Genomic DNA, 18,983 nt, shown 5'->3' on the forward strand with positions numbered 1-18,983 from the left:
TACGGAATTTGTATTTTAATTAATACCAAATCAGTTTTATTATCTATTAGAATAAATTCCGAGTAATGAAAAATAATTTTACGATTATCAGGCTCTACACTAGAGCTCTAAAGCGGCTAATAAATTTTACAAAAACAAATTAAATTTTGGTTTCTATTTTAAATACACAATAACGATATATCGTTTACTGTACTAATTTACGTGACACCTTGTATTATATAAATTTCTATCTCCAACAGTTTAGTCTAGAATACGTTCATATTGAGAAATTCACTTCTAAATTCTATAGCTCCTACCAAGATATTTCCTCTTGGTTCTTTACATGTAAATCGAAAATACTTTATATATATATATATACAAATATAAACCGAAATTTTTGAATAATCCCGCGAAAAATTTAATGTCGTAATAGTGGCTGCACTGGATATTCAGAACAGTCGGGACCGCGTAACCTCACTTTTTAGTGTACTTATATCCATAAGGATGTACCGGTGTCTGTTGTTCAACGCATCATTATACGTTTTTTGATCAAAGATAATGTAAATTTATTGAAACTTGCTCGAGAAATTCAGCGAAGTTGTCTCTCCAAGACTCGGGTGAATAAACGGTATTCAGCTTTCTTAAAAGGCCGATGAAAAACTCATTTTGGAAGGCTGACGCAGTACCGTACACGATGAAGGATGATGATGAAGAATTGGTCATCAGCCTAGGTAGTATCGACCAAATACTTTCAGCCAATTGGCTTCAATTTAGTTTATAATGGTACTAGCCACAAACTGTGACTATCCTTTCGAATTCGAAGCTGTACGTTAAGCTTCAAATACAATACTAACTCACTTTAGAGCAAAACTTTTTAATTCTACGATCTCCGATATCCTAATTATTCTAGTGTGACAGCACCCATAAGTTAATATGAAAAAAATATCTGCATGTTGGATTTGAATCTAAACTCAACGAACACTAAAGCTTTTTTTATATTGGCATGGGAATCCTTCAACGAATTCCGGATTTCACTGGTATGGAAAATGAGCAGCAGACAGACTTGCTTAAGTAGTGTCATCAAAACCTTTTGTAGAACCTGAAACCTTCCTAACCACATTTCTTATAAGTGTCAGAGACTAAGGAGCTCCTGAGCATTAGATATGGAAGCTTATGAAATAGTAGAGGAAGATCGGCTGTGAACATTGAGCTTACCCAGTACCAATAAAAAGGAATCCAATATATTCTTTGAGTCGTTGTTGCACACACCTTCTGAAATCACACTCTAACAACTCAACATACATATAAACAAGGTAGAATGAGAAAATTTAATGTTTGGACCGCACCTTTTACTATACCCACCACTGTATTTAATAATAATTCTAGACAATTTCATACGATTTTAAATAATGCAAGATCGCATAATGCACGATCCGACAAGGCACCGGTATCAGCACCGGTGTTGTTACCGGCAGTCCCGTATCCCGTATATCGGGCCAATGCCAGCACGGCATGCAAATGACCTAATCCGAGACGTACACGAAGGAAGAGGAACTTGCAAGTGCAAAGGTACATTCCAAATAAACGTCATACTAAGCTAGTCCTTCGAATTCTTAACGCGGTTTGTTCGTGTTTCGCGAATTTCAGAATAATGTTATGCAGACAATAAGATCGTTTCTGAAATTATTGAAACTAACGTGTGTTATGCGAATTTTTTCAATATTTAGACAAAAGTAATCTTTTTTATCCAATGTTGTTTAAATATTTTTGATTATGCTAAAGTAAATGATATATACATAGTTAAAGTTTGATTATTGTAATGATAATATTTGCATATTTGCAAAGAGAATTAGATTTCTACTAGAATAGGTGAGGTAATCAGAATGCAAAGCTTATCTTCCTCAGATTTCTTTTCCTTACCTGCATATTACATATCTTCAATATTTCTTGCCTCTAGGGGTCAATTTAGAGACAGGCAAATTCAAGTTATCTCCCGACATCAACACAACATTAAGACGTCAAGTAGTTTGGGCATACGAATAATCTGTATTTGCAGATTCTTTAAATATTTTTATGTTGTGTTATCCTTATTAATATTTGTTGTAACTATCCCCACGTACGTTTCTTTTTACAAAAATGAGCATAAAATATAAAGAACACATTTAGATAAGTCTTTCTAGCGTCTCTACAGTTAGACGTTCATCTGTACACGTTTGTTGTATGAAATGATGGTTAGAATAAAATAGTAGTAGCTTATAGGCACTAGCAGAAGAAAATTGATATCTAGTTAGCATAGATCAGTTCCATATATGAAGAAAATATTGCGTTACCAACGGCAACGAACAATAACTCCACCGAAATTGTGAAAATCGAAAAATTGGAGTATCGAGCCATCATCATGTACCTGTATTTAAAAGGGATAAGCAGATTTACGAAGATATGCTTAATACCCTTGGTGATCAATGTCCTTCGTATGCGACCGTGAAAAACCGAACTGCAAGCTTCAAAAGAGGTGAATTTTCCATTGAAGATGATGAACGATCAGGAAGGCCAGTTTCTGTGTCAGTCCCCGAAAATATCGATGCAGTTCATGACATGATTTTATCAGACCGTTGAATTGGGCCAAAACGGATATCTGAAGTACTGAATATTCCATAGGAACGTGTTCAGATAGGCGTGTACCAGTATATGTGTACTAGTTTATAGGCGACGTGGTGAACGGCACGATCAGGTTAATCTGGGACCATCTAGGATAGCAAATTCAGCAACATCCGGCACCAATAAGAACACTAGATGATCTTCAAAATGTTCTTTTCAACTTCTGGGAAAACATGCCGCAAGGATACGTCCAGATTCGGTTTAGAAGCCTTCCAAGAGAATTGGAAGCTGTAATTAGTGCGAGGGGCGGCAACACACGCTATTAGAAATTCATTGGCTAGTTTTAGTTTAAGTACCGTTCAATTTTTTGTACAATTTTTTTGATATTTTCTATGTTTTGGTAAATCAAAGTTTTTGTCCTCTGTAGATTAAACTAATATAAAATAAATGCTGCAAAAGGCGTATCTATTGGTGTTTTAATTCGTAATAATAATAAAATTCGAAAAACAGGCAACTCATTTAAAATATTCAAAAAATAATGACTGATGCGATAATTTTTGTGGGGTATTTATTTTTGAATCGATCTATATATATTATGAAAATGTGGCTAAATATGGTGCCTCTTTTTTCTGATTTGTTCGTTTCTCTATATTCTACAGAATTTTCCAAATGCTTTGTTTGTGCATTTTTTAACGTCTTCCAATGGTACCAAAAGATCCTTACTACTTCCACTTTTTCAATTTAGAAACGTCTTTAGATCATGCTGAAGTGATTTTCTAAATTACATTCCATAGTAACCCACTTAATGATTACATTCAATTTTCCTTTGTTACATTCTTAAGTTGCGACTCCTCACGTCTCATCCCTATTCAATACTGTTCAGCGTCACGGTTTTTAAACTGTTAATTTGAAAAAAAAATGTTCAGATGTAATTTTCATTGAATGATTCTATTACATAATTGTACACAAAGAATTTCTGTGAAGGTAAAATCACTTTAAATATTGATCCTTTCAATCAATTTGAGGTAAAAGCGGCCGAATCAATCAGAAATCGAACACCGTGGAAGTTTAATTTTTCCCTTCGCTTGATTGTGACAGGAAGAATATCCGTGTTGAAGGACCGTATTTCGTTGTTCGATTCAATATTTTTATACTTTTCTTAAAAAAATTATATAAAATGGACATAAAGTCAATGACAGAAGTTGGAGAAGAAGTTTTGAAATGTAAACTATAACATAATTATTTATTATTAGCTCCTGCAGTATTCGCTACTTAAATTATGCTCCTATAAACCCATTTATCAAAAACATTTGGAAAAACCAGAATCGGGGTCATGAAGATTATAAACTAGCTGTACATGAGAATTTTTTAATTCGGGGGCACGCAAATATATACAGATCATCATTACACTGCATTTTGTATGAATATCTAAAATTACTTTCATACAAACTTCGTTGTCACTTGAATTAAAATACTAGAATGCCAGTCATAGACTTAATTCCATAAATCACGTACTTATCGTTATTCAACGTCTTATTTTACCTTATTATCGACTGACAAAATAAGCTTCTGAGGTAGGTTACAAATAATTATAAAAGTATAATCACGTAGATCCAGATTTGTAAGGCAAATGATTGGATAACAGGAATCTACCTTTCCGTTTTTGCTTTTTGTTTCAAGAAGTCAATATAATATCCATGGATTCCATCTTCATGTGCATCGTTTGAAATTTTTGTTCAGTTGATTAGACTTTTGAAACCTAATACCTCTTAGTACTATTACTATACTACATCTACTTAATGAAGGATCTCCATTATGAAGAAATGAATAAATACAGTTAATAATATTGGATTTTAATTTTTTAATAGTCGTACGTCATGCTTCGAGTTATTATTAGACGAAAGATTTATACACTACTCAGCTTAGAGTGTCATTTATTTGTCCCGGTTACAAAGTATTAAAAAGATTAGGCTCAGTTTACATAATCAACTTGTGCGCACTTTGTAGCAAGTAATCAATATTACAGCCTTCTGGATATCGGCGAAAGTGTTTTTTGGCAATCCCAGTTTGGTGATGCTAGCTTCCAAGGTCTTAGGTGCAAGATAGTTGGTGAGATAATAGCTGGAACTGATCCATGAGTTCGTTGTACTAGATCTACTAGATCCACGTACTTGGCCAGTTTCTCCTTATGTTTTTTGACACTGTTGTTAGTTACGGTATGACTACCTAGACGTGAAGGACTAAATTGCTTTTTTGTATCAACCACCACGATGTTAGGCCTATTATTCGTCACCTGTCTATCGCTGATATTGGACCTATTGTAGTAGAGTCTTAAATTGTTATTTTCTATCACCTTCTGTAGCTGTTACTACACTATAAACAGATTTTATATGTTGAAAGGTCTCCGATGTATGCTGACACTTTTGTATATGTCGAATTGAGTGTTAAGATCCTTAAACACATTCTTCTTGAAGCAGTTAGTATTGATAACTTGGATAACCATCATGAATCCCTGGTCCCACTGGTAAACCATATTTTCGAATTTTCTCTCAATATACGGATGATTGAGGTCGTATGATGTATAACGTTCTAGGTATCTAGTACCAACTTATAATTAGTTGTGGCGAGGTTAGGTTCAGAGTTGATAATTCTTATCCGCCTTGGATATTATCCGATGTAAGGCTGAGGTTTCCAATTTCCTGTATAAGAATTAACGTAGTTTCAATAATAATTCTAATAGTGGATGACATCAAGTAATAGTTATTGTTATTTGCCATCATTGTTTGGATTAACCTCTATTTCTGTTTTCAGGATTCCAAAAGAGTACGTTAAAACAGTTGTGGCACTATTAATGAATTAGTATGTCATGTCTACTTATAAGTTTATTTTAAGCAGACTACGGTTGGCAATAAATACATATTTTCTTCCATTTCTGTCAAAAAATATAAAAGAAGTTGGATGTTAGAACTTCTGGATGTTTATACTGAATCCACTTATTGTCACTACCATAACATCATCACTCACAATTATACGTTTGACTCTTCAGAGAACGAAAGTTTATCTAGTAACTATAATTGTGGGTATCAAAAATATCATATCATAAAAAGATATTTTCCAAATAAGTGAATTTTTTAATGAGGTGACTAAAAGTCCTTATATAGATCAATTAATAGCCGATGATAAGAAACTAAGTTGTCGAGTTCGGTTCTGAAACTTCTTGTAAATATTTAACATTTCCATTAAAAATATCTATTAAGCATAATTAGAAACATCGAAGTTCGTTGCAATTTTAATATCTTAAAAGCGCCCTATCGGTTAATATTTAATCAACGGTTATTTTTAACTGACAGTGACGTTATTAGAGTAAAAAGATGAGAACGATGGAAATAAAAAGAATAAAAGAAATATTTATAGGTACCTGGTCAGTTGGGAAAGCATTGGTATGTTTCCTGAATAAAACGGAATTCGTTTAAAAGTTTCATAATTTATTAGATGCAACAACCAAACAACCATGTTTAGCTTCTTTATAATCACTTCTTTTTTCTTCCATAATCGGCCTATAGCTCATTCCTTCATCGATTTCTTATTTCATCCTAGGTTTCACTCCGCCTCTTTCGTGGTTGACCTCTACTCCGTGTGTTCCAATTGGAGATTTATCCCTCGCTAACTTTACCAGTTTATCGTCTGTCATCCTATCCCTTTCAATGATACTATCTACGTCATCTATGTGGTCTCCAAGAGTTGTTTAGTTTGTAATGTTTCTGGCCTTGTTTTTGATGTATAGGTCTGATTGATGATTCGTAAATTCGTATCTTGTCTAAGGTGCCTCATTCACTATACTTCCCACAACTTTATTTGCTCTGGCTACATGTTCTCTTACCTCGTCTTCTACGTCCCCATAACTGCTTATGTCAATTCCAAGATACTTGATTGACTGGATTTCTTAATCAGTTAAACACTGCATCTACCCGGGATCTTCCTGATCCTTATCCTCACTGCTTGCCGTTGAACTTGTAAATCAATATTTGTAGGCTTTCCGCTGCTACTCCGAAATACGTTCTTATTTTTAAATTTCCCATAGTTTACTCTTTCTCTACTTCAACTGTTAGTATTCTGTCAGTTATTCCGTCCACTATGAAATTTAAGTGTAGATTTGCTTAAATTCGTTCTGTTTTGTTATATCGTGTTAAAAGTGTCCGTGGAATCCTCAAGTGCATTAACATAAAGTTTTTTTTAGTGGGTGCCAAAAAAATATGAAAAAACGTTGAAATTTGAGGATTTCTACAATTGGTATGAGCGGTTTGAAAGTGAATTTAAGTTATTTGAGGCCCGAGAACGGTCGGAATGTACTTCGACCTCAAAAAGATATAGAAATGTACAAAAAAGGAATTAATTTATGCATGGTGTGTCACAAGTCCCTTTTGAATTGAAAGCTTCATTTTTTCTTAGTATATGCCTTACCAGATTTAATACCATGTGACTTTTATTACGAGAGAAACTTACCAAAAAAGCTTCGAGTCCTGAATTTAAAGCTGCGCATTAATTTTTTAACGATTCTTCCAATTTTATCCCCTTTTTTTGGTTAAAATTAATCAATAGTATATTTTGAATTAATCTTATTTTAATTTTTAAGTTTTCAAACTACCACCAGAAGACTTAGAAAACTACATCTACAAAACTTCTTTTCCAGAATTTCACCATTTCAACAATAAATAATCAATTGAAAATTTATTTACGCTTTTAATACAAATGTATATTCTTGTTTTATGTGTAAACCCTTTGTAAACGTATATTTGTTCCGCTTGTGTTTATTAGAGCACTCGAGATCACGTTTTAAAATAGATCGCATGCAAAGTGCATTTTTAGCTCCAATAATGCTCTAACAAATGTTGCTCATGCATTTCTAGATGTGACATTTCACCAAAATAGAGCAACTTCTCATTTACATATTAAGGAATCAAATGTTTTTTTGTAGTAATAGTAAAATGAAGTTTGATATACATTCAATTCAGCACTATATGACATGATTTTTTGCATACAGTTTTTTCGATATCCCCTCTTTCCTGGAAAAAATCTTTAATAACGCTTACTTAATACAGAACATTATACAGATGATATATTAGACCGTTTTATATCCTTATTTATAAATAAAATACAGATCGCGCCCGTGATAAAGCTGTCGTTGATCGACTACACGTTTTTGACCAGGGAAGAAGTCTTTGAAAATGGACAAGAAATGTATAAAAATTATGGTAGCATGAAACCCACGGGAAAAAGAGAAGAATATGAACGATTTGAGGTCTTGAAGGGGAATGGGGTGAGTTTTTAAGGGCAAAGAACGGTTTATCTCGATTTCCGATCTACAACTTTTTAATCTACACTTTTTTCACATAACCTCAAAATTTATGTGAAAAATTAAAATAACCACGTTTGTATTTTTTTAATTTTATCTTATAAAATATATTATTTTCAAGAAATTTGATGAACACTTACCTCTTTATATCGCAAACACAATGTAATGTATTTGATTCGAAATATTTATTTTTTAACCTTATGCTGACTTAATATTAAAAAAGCACCTCAATTTTATATCGAAAATTCTCCCCTCAAAATATCAGCTCTTTTTAAAAAGTCGTTGAGTTTATTGTACGTTGAAATCTCTACTTTTTGATGGTATCGGAAAATATTAACCATAACCATTGTAAATTCTGTCAGAAAAAATTAAAAAAATAGAAAAAAAACTTGCATCCACAACTTTTTAGTAGGTTTTTGTATAATTTTTAGATATTTATTATTTATGTTTATAAATGTAACATGGAATCTCCTTTTCATCTAATTAAAGTATGAAATTTCAATAAATAATTGAAAATTGAACAAACAATTAAAAAAACATTTTGGATACGTTCTTCTCGTTTTTTGTGCCTTTTCTGAGAAAATTTATATGGTCATGGTAATATTTTTTTACACAAATAGAAAGTAGAGATTTCAGCGAACTAATAATTCACCTAGTTTTTAAAAAAAGCTATTATTTGGTCGGGAGAATTTTAAATTGAAATTTAGGGTATTTTTTCGATACTAAATCGATATACGATAAAATCGATAAAAAATAAATAGTTCAAATCAAATAAATTACAGTATATTTAGGACATGAAAAGGTGAGCTCCCACCAAATTCCGTGAAAGATAAAAATAAACTTGGCTTTTTGAATTTTTCACATAAATTTTGAGGTTATATAAAAATAGTGTGAATACAGAAGCTGTAGTTCTTTTTATCACCTACAACTTCGCTATTTGACTTATTTCCACAGGGCTTGTAGCTTTGCCGGAAATCTAGATAAACCGTTTTTTACCCTTAAAAACTAGACCTCTGGACCCTGTTGAATTTATGCTGAACGCGAACAACTGCACCAACACGGGCGCGAGCGTAGAAGTTTATAAATCGACGGTTCCCAACATCCACTGACCGATCCCAGCCATTGCGAAGATCATGGAGAAAGTCGTTAACACAGGCTGCTGTTTTTACAGAGAAGGCTGGCACTGCAGTTCAGGATTTCGTCCTCTCTGGACTATCACTATCGCCGCAAATTCCCTTGTTGGCATAGTGACGTGGCCGAATTAGTTGAGGCAGCCTCAAAAAAACTTGATCAATCAGAGGATTGGCTCAAGTTGTTGAAGCTTTAGTGACAAAAGTGAAGGTAAATAAAATAATCGTAAACTTGTATCTCTTCTATTTACTTAGCCGTTTGCAATCTATAATTGGCATAAAATATCGTGAACGACTTAAGCCAGATGTGTCAGATTTATCTTTTTGATTATTATCAGGTCTTTATCCATTTTGTAAAGGATAAAAGTTTCTGTATATATAAGGGACAAAAGTAATTTCCTAATTCAATCATCAAACAAATAGGTGTTGAGAAGTTTAATTATGACTATTCAAAATTGACATTTCTGACTTAGACTACAACATATTTCAAATAATTTATAGAAACTATTTTCTGCTCTTCTTTAACAATTTAAATTAGGTCCAACCATGGATATATTCAGGAAAACTAAATGTAAATATCTTTGTGCCGACCTTCGACCTTTCTTGACCATCCCGAGATATTCTATGGTCGTCGAAACGACCTTCATATGTCATCCACACCCAGAAATTTGGGAATTGTAACTTTAATATTATGCGTAATGTTCGTTGTGAAACACACTGCGAAATATGGTTTGGAGAATAATATATAAAAAAGACAAAACTTCCATTTTGGTTAAGAAGAACTTTTTGTCGAAGTATCAATAAAAATATGATGAAATATAATAAGTATATCTATCATTTGAGACTTTATAAATTTGGAAAAAGCATTCACAAGCAACCGCATAAGATGGAAATGAACATTGTGATGAAGAAAAAAGTAGACAATAGTGATAAGCATTTCATTTTCGTTCCTTTGGTCTTAAATAGACTTTACCTGACATTCTCTATCGGAATTATTTACCAAAAGCATATATCCAATCAACAAGGTAAGCCTTCAAAAGTTTAAAATTAAAAAAAGTAAAAAATTACCGTTTGAATTTGATACAACTTAAAATAAGCTTGTTTTTCAGTGTAGATTGGCCATTACTTCTAAATAACGACCATTAAAGACGTCTGTCACATCGTCTATCAACCCTTCACAGGTTTCACAATTAGGGATGATGGTGCTCACAGTTATTTGTACGAGATTCATGCTTTCAATTTACTAGAGATGGACTTAATAACCATATACGAGTTACTCAAACAGAAACTTGGACTTTAGAAGTTTATTTTGGTGAAATGAAATTTGAAAGTTTATCATAACTATACGTGATTTTATGTCTAGATACAATTTATATGAAGTGCTGTCTGTTTATCTGTGTTTTAGTGTTACGAGAGTTGTTCATTAAGTGGGGTTTCCAAGAAGCTGCAGATTCTGTATTTTGCGAGACTGTTGTCTCCTTTTCTCCCAGGTCTCACTGTCTGCAACGTCAATTTATGTCTTGGTAGCCTTGAAATATAGAGTTTCCATTTGATTCTCACACAAGGCGCGAATTCTGTTCTGTGAATCGTTATATGCGCAATTGTACAGAGAAATCAAAGACCGACGTACAGATTTGGATGGAAAACTTTACAGCTCAGAATTGGTAACTACATCTCTTCCTGAATTAAAGATACCGCTTGGGAGGGACGCATTTCACAACTGACGAAAAGCTAAACGAAGAGGCTTTAAGCTATCTTCGCGACGGCACACCTCTACGACTCAGGCATACAGAAGATGGCACACTTCAAGCAAAAATACATGGATCTAAACAACAATTATGTAGAAAAGAAGAGGGAAGTTTAAGCTTTCCATGCATGTATTATTCAATGCCAATAAACATATTTTTCATAGCGAAAATTCGTTGGGAATTTCATTTTATGGACAAGCTTCGTATATGTAAGAGATTAAAGAGATTGAAAAGTGGATTTAAGGACAAGGTATGGTCGGTACGTCCTTTAAGAAATTTGTTCGTTTAAAAAAGTGTCCAAAGAAAGAGACTTGAAAATAAGCCAACAATGCTCATAAAAACGTTAATGATTCGTGAGTTTTTTTATTACAAGCGCTTTAATCGGCATCACACGATTTTTTTTCTAAAATAAAAATGTGTTTTTGACACAATTCGTGATATTGAAAAGGCCACGGTAAAGTAGAAATCCATTCAGAAAGAAGCCTGTCAAAATTACTTGGATCATGGATTTCACATTAAGATAAAAATATTCCTAACCAAGGGTAGTATTTTATAGAAGATCGATTCAAATTTTTAAGCTATTTCATTTAATTAACCGTATTGATTATGGGGGCGGCTTGAACAATGAGCGAGTTTTCACTTTCCACTGCAATACGATTGCTCTACCAACCATATACTTCTAATCTGATTGGATAATGGATATGGCAAGCGAATGAAAATATGATGGAAAAGACACACGTGTATTTTGTAAAATATCCACAACAACCTCTTACAACTCGTATTCGTTGATATGCTGGAAATTGTTGAAAGTGACTTATTTTTCACTATTACTATTCGACAACTTTTTATTGTACCTCTGTTAGTCTTATCAGTATGGGGGGTCGGTGATATGATGAAATTGCTCTTAAAAAATCATTACATAAATTTCCGTGTAAGTAAACAATCAACCACTTTATTTTCCGTGTTGTATTATATACACTTAATTTAATTAGGTAACTGCTATCTTGTTAGTTTTCCATTAAGGGTTTAATAGATTTTGTTTCAAAATATGGTATTCTATTAGGGGATTATGGGAAAATAATATTTGAATAGTATTTTATCATTAAACCATCGTAAATTTTCATAATAAATAAATCTATAAGTTATCAGATCCCATAATTTGGAATTATGGAAATTAAGACAAAATAATCTAATGACAGTATTTAGTATTCAATATATGAACATATTTTGTATTAATTCTTACCGTAGGATTGGTATTAAAGTATTTTTTCCAAGTGAATCGATATAAACATGCCTTTATTAAAAGTTAGAGTTAAATCGACTTTCACAATGTATATAAATCAAAAAATTATTTGTAATTTATAAGTCTAAACAACTACTCGCATCGCTGAAACTCTAGGATCTCCCTTATACATTTTACATTTAATGATTTATCATAACTCAATTTTTTTCATTCGATATCTACTTATAACACCGTTGCTACCCAAGTAAAAACAATTTCCTACAATTTTTGATACCAATATTTATAAAATCGTTCATATATAAATCGAGTTTTTCTTTGCAATAGTACTCATCAGAATAGTAGCATTTGTACGTGAAAACTAACAACAACGTTGAACTGAGACGTGAAACTGAGCGTCCTATGGCAACTAATGTAAGAAAAGATCGGTATGTAGCAGGTTATGTACGTCGAAATCAAACTATAACACCTTAATCTATTCAAGCTTATTTTAGAAGAACATATAATTCATTGGCAGTACCACAATACACCAGAGTCTTGTTGAAGCCAGTTACTGCGGGCACAGAAACACGGAGACTGATTTGGCTTAGTCAAATATAGTTGGAGAAAATCGTGGGGACTAGAAAGATTATCTTTTGGCAAAGAAGTCGTTCCATGCCATGGTTGTCGCACGCAGCTTATTCTCATTCCAGCCATTATGACAGGGGATAGATTTTGTCACGAGAAAAGTTTAGCATAGATTCTGTTTTCACGGATATGCGGGATTTGAACGATTTCTAACGCGTTCGAAAGCTTTCGGGCGAGGCGTGGAGCTAGGAAACGTCAGCCTTGTGAGTTTACTAGAAATATAAAACGTTCAAGAATTTCCTGAAAAGCAGATTTCTCATATAGTACGTAGTTGATAGTTCTTTAATTTGTTATTCAATTTAAACAATTCACTTTTGTTTAACACTATGTTTAAAATAATATAGTCACAAATATTTATCCTCTCGTGATTGAAATATAAAAGGATCCAAAATTTTTGGATTAGATCTTTTGCAACATTAAGGAATTCACCAATAGCAATCACTCGACATTATAGACTTGGAGAAATATATAATTTCTTTGGGGGTATGATTCAATCGATTGTATTTGCATCTACTTAGCATGGTTGATTTATTTATAAATAACATCTGTAGCTCAATATCTATTATACAATTTAGGACTAAAGCTTGGTGATTAGTAACCCTACTGTCAAATATATGTCTATCTATACCAAATAAAGGGTTTTCTAATAAGAGGTGTTATTTTGAACAGCCCGCTATTTCGGTAAATGTCACTTTTGAAGCTGTCATTTTTTGACATTTGACAAGTAGAAACTACGCCATTAATGAAAATGAAACGATACACGCTTCAACAACGCAATGAAATTATTAAAATTCACTATAAAAATGGTGAAAGTTTGGCAGAGACGGTTCGTAAAACTAAAACATTTTTGGGTCAACGTGAAGCACCTTCCCGAACCGCAATACAGAAATTGTTGGAAAAATTTGAGCTGTTGGGACAAGTTAGTGATGTGAAGAATAAAACCCGTTCACGTCGCTCAAGAACAACTGAGAATATTGCTGCTGTAGCCCAAAGTGTTGAAGAAAACCCAGGTTTGACCATTCCTCGTCGTTCTTTGGAATTAGCCATTCCACAAACGTCATTACACCGTATTTTGCATAAAAACTTGGGTCTTAAGGCCTATACAGTTCAGTTAACACAAGAACTCAAGCCGGCCGATCATCAACAACGTCGTGTCTTTGCTGATTGGGTCCTTGAAATGCATGAAAATGATCCGGAATTTCATCGAAAAATCATCTTAACTGATTGGCCCATTTCCACCTTGGTGGTTACGTCAATAAACAAAATTGTCGAAACTGGGGCTCGGAAAACCCAAGAGTTATTGTTGAAAATCCTCTCCATCCTCAACGCGTGACTGTTTGGTCTGGCGGTGTCATTGGCCTTACTTTTTCGAAAATGAGGCTGGAGCAACAGTTACGGTGAATGGATTGCGCTATCTAGAGATGATTAATGATTTTTTATGGCCGAAATTGGATGGTATTGATTTGTAAAACGTTTACTTTCAACAAAATGGCGCTACGTGCCACACAAGCAACGAAACCATCGATCTTTTACGGGAAAAATTTCCGGACCGTGTTATCTCTCGAAGAGGTGATCTCAATTGGCCACAGAGATCTTGTGATTTAACACCTTGCGACTTTTTCCTTTGGGGCCACGTGAAAGATAAGGTCTACACCAACAGTCCAGCATCGATTCAAGACCTCAAAGATGGAATTCGTGAGGCTATCGAGGACATAGGGCAGCCGCTTTGCAATTTGGTTACGGAAAATTTCATAAAAAGGATATGGTCCTGTATGCGCAGTCGTGGCGGCCATTTGGCTGATGTTGTATTCCATTATTAACGGCATACCTTCCTCTTTATAATGGAATAAACATCCGATCATTTATCTCAAAAAATGGCATTTTTCAATTTATTATCAAAATAACACCTCTTATTGGAAAACCCCTGATTAATTTTATTCTCTTAAACCTGCTACAACGCTTCGTATTACGCAGTCCATCAACAAATCTATCAGCAACAATATCAAAAGCTTTTCTCAACACCACAACAATGAAATATTTTGGCACATATACCAGCATATTATATGTAATTTTATCTACTACATCTACTGTTTGCCGTCAACTCTATAGATGTCTAAAACACGACAAATCTGGTACTTCTAGCACAATGATCAAATTCTATAGACGCTCCTTCGTAATTTAAAAAAAAACCATGGATCTATACTTCTTCGGGCAAACAAAATTAAAATTGAAATTAAATCGAAAAAATTGAAAAGCAAAAAATATTGACATACCAAATGTTTTTTTAACGAGGGACAAACAAGCCTAGAAATTTTGCCTTTTTTGAAAATTGGATGGTTCATAGGAATCACTTATCGAAACTAAATTATATATGGAAGATATTAGTGACCTCATTAACCTATCAATTTACAGACAAAAATGTTAATTGACTGTATCAGAATGTCTAAAAAATCAAGCCAAATCATATGATTACATTTGAATAGCAAATATACTTGAAAAATAAACGCTCTGAAGTGAAAATCTCCGAGAATCATCAACATCAATTGATTTTAACAACATCAGGTGTTTGGTGGTGTTTTTCGATAACTGAGATCATCGACACGACCTAATAAAACTAAGACTTCTGATCATTCATATAAACAAACTGTTTAGATGACATTGAGTATATCCTAACTGGTTGTGACGATATTTATTAGAGTATTTATTGCAAACAACTTATTAGTACTAGTTTAACGGTAAGTTATATTTTGCATTGCTAATATTTGGGAGGATTGGAAGCAGCTATTTAATATCTATGAGTTAATCTCTTCGCTTCATAGGAGGTAGGTCGATGTCGTTAATTTAGTTTCTTGTTGCATTGCTTACCGGTAGTATATGGAAAGTCTTATCCTAATTATTAGTTCACTGAGGAGGTTAGCTGTCGGCTTCTTTTGAGGATTGATCCGAAAGTACTTTCTCAAGGATTCCTAAGTAAGATTATCCTGAATAATGGAATGTAGTTGAAGCTGAAGTACGTTATTTACATATGTGTATATTATTTACATATTCACAAAAATACATTTGAAACAATGAACTCAATTTGGAAACTCGCTAAATTGAATGTATTGAATTAAAAGATATTAAGTTGTAAAATAAAATAATGAAAGCCTATTAAATCGACTAAGAACTAAGAACATGTCGATATTTTCGAGACTCTCTAATTTCAATAAAAAGTAAATAAATAAAACCCGAACGAAGAATACGTATATCTGTAGAACCAACCACCCAAATAAGTACCAGGTATTTTTCATTAAATTATACGACACTATAAAATATAATATGATAAACTTGGCAAAACAACCTTTATTAAAAATATGAGTGTAAAGTTTATCTTTTATTGTGGTCGTAAAACAGTATCAAGCGACAAAAGAGTATCTATTAAAATGGATTCCAACGCAGTATAAGCAGGCCATGAGAGAGGCAACAGGTGTGCCAACTTTTATTTAAATAATTGATGTTGCAATCGTGTATACTATCACCGAGCGTGACTCCGTGATAAACTAGATTATTTTTGTTTCTTCATTTGGATATACTAGATACATGTAATTGAAATGTAATGTACATATTAAAATAAATATTTAGAAAGGTACGAGTCATTTAATAAAATAATAACCATTCAATAAAATAATATACAGCATTGAAAATAATGAATTTGAAACTCGCCTTCGCCTATTCCAAATCGAATTATCACTTTCTCTTCCATTAATTCAATTTCTCGTTCTTGTTCGATTTACATTGGAACAAATTAACAGTGGCGTAGTGTAAACGTGGACGAAGACACATCAGCGACGCCCCTTTTGTTTCGTTCCCAAGATCTGTCTAATAAAAGTGATGGGAGATTATTAAAAAGCGTACAGATTTTAAAACAAAAATTATTTCAAACTTGATTCAATTTTCTACAAATGTAATATTCTTCGGTTTTACCTTTTGTAATTAATTTTAGCTGCTAAATCTGCTTCGATTGACGGTATTGCTAAACCATTTAGTCGATCCTTTTTCATATTGTTTCTATATTTCTATGTAGTTTTTAATAATTTTGAACTACGAAAAATTTCTTTTTGTTGGAGCTGTAGTTACAGGCATATTTAACATTATAAAAGCAATGTAAACATTAGGATAGATATCTCCCAGTTCTTCTGTCATTATGTTTCGAATCATCTGACTGGCGACTTTAATGGAGTTTGGTAGATTATACACTAAAACTTGTAGCTCATTAGATTCTATGTCTTCGCTTTCTCCTTTTTGAACTCATCATCATCATCAAGCCTTCCAATCCCATGTGGATTATGGCTATCGCTTTCGGTGCTTTAAATCCATTTTTGAGGTGGATTACTCCCCGTTTTCTAATTGTTATTTTCTTTATAGTTTGTCGTTTGTTTTGGCTGCTTTTGTTATTATTTTCCATTCTCTACGGTTCCGGCATTTTGTTCTCCAGTTTTCTATATTGAGTGCTCTTATGTCCTCCTCTATTTCGTTTCTTCAAGTTTTTCTCGGCCTGCCACTTTTCCTTGACCACAATGAGGTCCATTGCGTTATTCTTTTGATCATTTCAATTGGTTTTCTTCTCATTATGGGCCTGGCCCAGTTGAGCCTTTGTGCTTTTATTTATCTCACTATATTCTCCTTCCCCAGTTCTCTCTCTATTTCTTCGTTTTTCTTTGCTCTTCTTTTTCCTTCCTGGGTCTATTTTAGTTTTCATTATCTTTCTTTCGGCTATTTCAAGTTCTTGTTCTTCTCTTTTGTTTATTACTGTTGTTTCCATCGCATATGTGATTATTGGTCTTATTAGGGTTTTGTACATTTCTATATTGTTTTGTATTGTTTTTCAGTAGATTTTTGTTTCTTCCATAAGCTTGATAGCCCTTTTGTATCCCATCCTTTATCCTCTCTCTGGTTGTTTGTCCCAACGTTATTCCTAGATAGTTAAAGGTCGATACTGCTTCAAAATTGTATTTGCTAGTTTTCAATTGGTTGTTCTGGTTTTCCACCTATTTTCATATATTTTGTTTTTATTGCATTTATTTCCAGTTCGTAGTTTCTTGCTTCTTCTTCTAATTTGTTGATCGATTTTATTAATTCTCTCTTTCCATTTGCTATGAACTACTCTTGAACTACAGTGCTTCAAAAGCTCGATATTTTGCATAGATTTTAATATTTAGTGAGTGCAGCAAATCTTGTGTTAATGTTTTGTATCACGGCGTCAACTATTGTAATGAAAAAAACAATTCTGAATCTAGTTTCAGCGGAATCAATAGTTTCATCTACTATAAATTCTCTTTTTTCATTAAAAGTCATCTGAATCACATCATTGCTAATTTTTATGAATTAGTAGACTTTCGCAGTACATTCATTGAAGCCTATTTCCCGAAAAAGACCTCGCGAGGTACCTTTAACTGCGAGGGCGTTGGTGAGGACCCACTTTGCCCACGGCTAGCTACGCCACTTCAAACTAATAAAATATAATCAACATCCGTAGCTCTTAGAAGAGAAACGCGCTCAAGGGTACGTCCTTAACTTTTAATTAGTTATAGTTGGAAATTTGGGTATTAGATTTCAAATGAAACAATATAAAGCGATAGAAGACATTATATTCAATATAATGATAGTGAAACTAGAAAGTGTTGTTCAATGAAAAAGTAGAAAATTGATAAAATGCTCACAATTAGAATACCTGTGAATTAGGTGGAGGTATAATAGTTTTTGAAGAATGCGCCAAAATTGCAAGAGTACTCAGTTCTTGATTTTGATGCTCTTTATGATACAAAAAAATTATCCCCGCCCTTCATAGGATGTGCATATCTCCTCTAATCATTTTAAACATTTTGAGCGTTGGACTAATTCGACTTCTAGTTGGTCCGTGGTAGACTTAGTACATGCCAGATATTCTCCAGAAACTTCATTTTTATCCTTTTGTACTGGCATATTTTTCTTAGATAATTCAAAGTAATTTCTACTTTTTGCCATTGACTTTTTGCCTCTAAACTCTATTTTTTGCTTTATTTCTCTTTTACTTGTCTTTCTAAATCTTTAGCAGTAAGTTCCTCCTGGAAAGGAATGTTGCTAGAACTAATTTCTTGCGCACTCTCTTCCACATTTCCATGCTATTTAACAACTTTTTAGAAATATTTGCGAGAATTTTTTTTGTTAATGATTTTTACTTTATCACAGTCAATAGTATCTTCAAAAATATCACCCCAAAATAAAGATCTTTATTGATTTCACCGTGCATTTATGTAATTTAAATTCTGGATTTTTCTATTTCATTGGAT

The sequence above is a fragment of the Diorhabda carinulata genome, chromosome 5 (genome assembly GCF_026250575.1).
Source record: "Diorhabda carinulata isolate Delta chromosome 5, icDioCari1.1, whole genome shotgun sequence".
NCBI lineage: Eukaryota > Metazoa > Arthropoda > Insecta > Coleoptera > Chrysomelidae > Diorhabda > Diorhabda carinulata.